We start from the raw sequence: 4,794 nt of genomic DNA on the forward strand, positions 1-4,794 counted from the left end.
ATTAGGAAAAAAATGGTATGTTGGCCTTTATTGCAAGGAGGTTGCAGCAGAAGAGTTAGGAAGTCTTGCTGCAATTAAATAGGGCTTTGGTGAGAACACACCTGGAGTACTTTGATGTAGTGTACATGGATTTTAGCAAGGTCCCACATGGCATACTGGTCAAAAAAGATGTGATTGCACTAGAGAGGGTACAGAGGAGATTTACGAGGAGGTTGCCAGGGCTGTCGAATTTTGGCTGTGAGGAAAGATTGGATAGGCTGGGGTTGTTTTCTTTGGAACAGAGGAGGCTGAGGGGTGATTAATGAGGTGTACAAAATTATGAGGGGCCGAGATAGAGTGGACAGGAAGGACCTATTTACCTTAACAGAGAGGTCAATAAACAGGGGGCGTAGATTTAAAGTGATTGGTAGAAGGATTAGAGGGGACATGAGGAGCAATCTTTTCACCCAGAGAGTGGTGGGGGTCTGCAACTCACTGCCTGAAAGGCTGGTAGAGGCAGAATCCCTCGTTACATTTAAAAAATACTTGGTTGTGCACCTGAATTGCCGGAACCGACAAGTCTACGGACCAAGTGCTGGAAAGTGGGATGAGGCTGGGTGGCTTATTTTCGGCCGGCGCGGAGGCGATGGGCGGAATGGCCTCCTTCTGTGCCGTAAATTTGCTATGATTCTACAAAATTGGCACTTGTTTTTGTAACCGCAAATTCCCTGAACCGGAATCGAACCCGCGTTGGGGCGGTGAGAGCGTCCACCAGGGAAGGCATTTCAGATTTCGCAATATATCTGGGAGTGTTTGTATTCGGCACAAATAATATTTCTGGTTTCATCACTCTGTTAGTTGCAAATTGATTTACATGTATCTGTATTATGTATTTATTTATTGGGGTGTTTATATTGTAAAGCGACTTTTGGCGCTGAAAAGAGTCTGTATAATTCCTCAATTAATGCTTTATTTGAGTTTTCACAATAACAAGTCTGTCTCACTGGTTCCCCAGTGTCAGGGAAGGAAGCGTCTGATGCCCTCTTTTATTTAATGTTACAGACAGAAGACAAACACTCATATTCGTTCAAAATCAACCTGCAGGTGGACACACACACACAAATAAACACAGCCAAAGAAAAAGACGTTATTTGGATTGTTGCACATGGACGCCCAGGGACGAGTTTACTGCAATGAAAGACAAGAGTGGCTTGGTTTTTCAAGACCAGCTAGCTCAGTCGGTAGAGCATGAGATTCTTAATCTCAGAGTCGTGGGTTCAAGCCCCACGTTGGACGATTTCTGTTTTAAACTTTTTATGTTGCTTTCAGGGGAGAACCCCACCTCTGACTTCCACCACTCCCTTGCAGTGTCACCGCGCACATTCTGGCCGCGCCCGGGCTGCTTTTTCTCTGTCTCACCCGGGACCGCTGAGACTGCTGTGCCGTGATCACCAACTCACGCAGTTTGTAAGTTTAAACCGGAACAGATGCCTTGCAAAAAAAGTCGTAATTAACATTGAACCGGACACCACAAAAACCAACTCACGCACCATCCCGACTTGGAAATATGTCGCCGTTCCCTTATCGTCGCTGGTTCAATCCTGGAGCTCCATTCTCAACAGCACTATGGGAGAAACCATCACCACACAGACTGCTGCGGTTGAAGAAGATCAGTCAGCACCACCTTCTCAAGGGCAATTCGGGATGGGCATGAAATGCCGTTATAACCAGCGACGCCCACATCCTATGAACAAAATGAAAATCGAGAATCCGTGATTGGTACAGAGCCAATAGAAAGGAGGAAAGGCACTGAGAAAGAAACAATGAAAAGGAGAGATGCAGATCAGAGAGGGACGCAAGGAGAGTGAAGGGTAGACAAAGAAATGCTCACAGAGAAAGAAACGAAGAGATGCAGGCACCAAACACAAAGATAGAGGTATGGTGAGAGATAGCAGAAAATGTCGAGGGTCATAGAGGCGAGGAAAATAGAATGATAGCGGAATGGAAGGCAGTAAAACAGGATACTGAGCCGGAGAGTGGCGATAGAGAAAAAATATAAACGGTGCACAGGGCGCTGCTTCCACTAGGCTACACATCATCTCGAATTGCCGGTCCCCAGATTAGAGAGAGGAGGAAGGCGGATAGAGAATCACATGAGAGAAAGAAAAACAAACAGAGGAGATAGCGTGTGAGAGAATGAAACAAAAATAGTGGGAGAGACTGTCGAGGACAAAAAGAGAGAGGGAAATAGGATTGTAAGGGGAGAGAGAAAATATAAAGGGTGCAATTCTCCCACTCGGCTGCACATCATCTCGAGAGAGAAGGGAGAAATGCAGATAGAGGTACAAGCAAGGAGAAAGAGGTAGATAGCGTGAGAGAGAGAATGAAACAAAGATAGTGGGAGAAACAGCGAGACAACGGTGGAGGATCGGAGATAAAAGGGGAGTGAAATATCCTGGGGAGGAATGGAGGCAGTGAAACAGGATAATGAGAACCGAGACAGTAAGATAAAGAATACAATTCTCACAGAGCACTGCTACACATCGTCTCAGAGACACACACCATCCCACTTAAAATACCTGCACACTGAGACAGCGAGTTTAAAGATGCACACACCATCGTCTCAGCCGCAGGACATTAGTCTACTTTCCAGATTTTGCAGCTCAGTTCACGAGATTGTTTGTTATTATCTAGTTTGGCTCGGTTCCTTATTCTCTCTTTTCCCCTCTGTCCTGCATCTATTCCGCTTTCCTCACATGTTTCAACCCCACAGCACTCAATCTGTTTCCGTGTTTAGACTAACCAATTAGGCCCCTTGCCGAATTTTCAGAGTACACTTGGCCGTCTGCACCATGCCACAGAGATACCAAATCAATGGTTTCCCTCAGGGATCAGTCCTAGCATCTATCCTTTCTAATCTGTACATAAACTCCACCAAGACCAGATTACGGAAATTAATTTCTGCTGATGACAGTGCCTTTGTTACTGAAATTCGTGAGTTTTCTACCCTGTCAACCACAGTCATGAATGATATGAAACGCATGGCAGAGAACTGTCTGAAATGACGTCTTCATCCGAGTATCACAATAACTGTGAGATCCATCTTACATTTGCTCTCTGTTAGTGTCTCTCCTGAACTTATTATAAACTTTGGTCAACTTTTGAAACATGCAAAATTGAAGCCCACGGAATAAAAGAGCAGAGGCAGCATGGATACTAAATTTGGTAAGTGACAGGTAACAGAGAGTTGTGGTGAACAGTTGTTATTCGGACTAGAGGAAGGTATATAGGGGTATTCCCCAGGGGTTAGTACTAGGACCATTGAATGTTGATATATATTAATGACTTCAACTTGAGTGTGCAGGCACAATTTCAAATTGCAGAAGACACAAACTTGGAAGTGTAATAAACAGTGAGGAGGATAGTGATAGAATTCAAGAGGATATAGACAGGCTGGTGCAATGGCGGACACATGGCAAATGAAATTGAACACCGAGATATGCGAGGTGATTACATTTTGGCAGGAAGAATGAGGAGAGGCAATATAAACTAAATGTTACAAATCTAAAGGGGGTGCAGGAACAGAGAGACCTGGGAGTACGTGTACTCAAAACTTTGAAGGTAGCAGGACAGGTTGTGAAAGTGTTTAAAAATCATACTGGACCTTGGGCTGTATAAATAGAGGCATAGAGTACAAAAGCAAGTGAGTTATGTTGAACCTTTATACAACACTGGTTCGGCCACAACTTTAGAATTGTGTTCAATTATGGGCACCGTACATTAGGGAGCATGTAAAGGTTTTGGAGAGGGTGCAGAAAAGATTTAATAGAATCGTTCCAGGGATGAGTGATTACATTTATGCGGATAGACTGGAGAAGCTGAGGTTGTTCTCCTTAGAGCAGAGAAGGCGAAGAGGAGATTTGACACAAGTATTCAAAATCATGAAGGTTTTAGATAAAGTAAATAAAGATAAACTGTTCCCATTGGTGGACGGGTTGAGAATTAGGGGACACAGATTTAAGGTGATTGGCAAAAGAACCACCGACGACATGAGGGAAAACCTCTTTACCCAGAGAGTAATTTTGAACTGGAATACGTTGCCTGAAAGGGTGGTGGAAGCAGATTCAATCGTGGCTTTCAAAGTGGAATTTGGTAAATAATTAATGGGAAAACATTTGAAGGGCTACAGGGAAAGTGTGGGGAAATGCGACGAACTGGAATGCTCTTATAAATAGCCGGCAGGGGCTGGGTGGGCCGAATGGCATGCTTATGCGCTGTAACCATTTGTTGATTCTATGATAATCCCAAATTGCTTGCTGAAATATCGAACATTGTTAATTTGTAATCGCAGAGACCGCAGTGAATGGATTGGACAAACTAACAGACCACATTTGAAAGAAAAGTTATGCAGATTATGGATGAAGATGAAAAGGCTCCATTATTGTCCAGGCTTAGTTACTTGGGAAGATGAAGGAGGACATCTTGTGGGTTGTATATACAGTAACCACTGTGCGTCATTTTGGGAGAATGGATGTTCAGGGGAGAGGATGAATCGAATAGCGTCCAAGTAAGAATCTAATGTCAGGAATTCTTCCATTCTGTAAATTATTTAATTAACCTGACAATTACAATAAATGGATATTTCACCACATTTTTCAACTGCTTTCTGAATTTAGTCTGTGTTATTGCATAAATACAGGTGTTTGTACAACAGCTCAGAAGCTGAAGTATGAATCCCATTTCTCTTACGAATGTAGGGAGATATACAGAGGAATACCCCATAAACCACATTCGCTCAGAAACTACAAACACCAG

At 43.5% G+C, this 4,794-nt stretch overlaps 1 non-coding gene across 1 annotated transcript; it reads left to right on the forward strand.

The window, feature by feature from the left end:
- Nucleotides 1-1,202: 1,202 nt before the first annotated feature.
- On the forward strand, nt 1,203-1,275 carry trnak-cuu (transfer RNA lysine (anticodon CUU)). The gene has a single exon. It is a non-coding gene; the product is annotated as a tRNA-Lys (tRNA).
- The last annotated feature ends 3,519 nt before the right edge of the window (nt 1,276-4,794 follow it).

Source organism: Heptranchias perlo, chromosome 20 (genome assembly GCF_035084215.1).
Source record: "Heptranchias perlo isolate sHepPer1 chromosome 20, sHepPer1.hap1, whole genome shotgun sequence".
NCBI classification, from domain to species: domain Eukaryota; kingdom Metazoa; phylum Chordata; class Chondrichthyes; order Hexanchiformes; family Hexanchidae; genus Heptranchias; species Heptranchias perlo.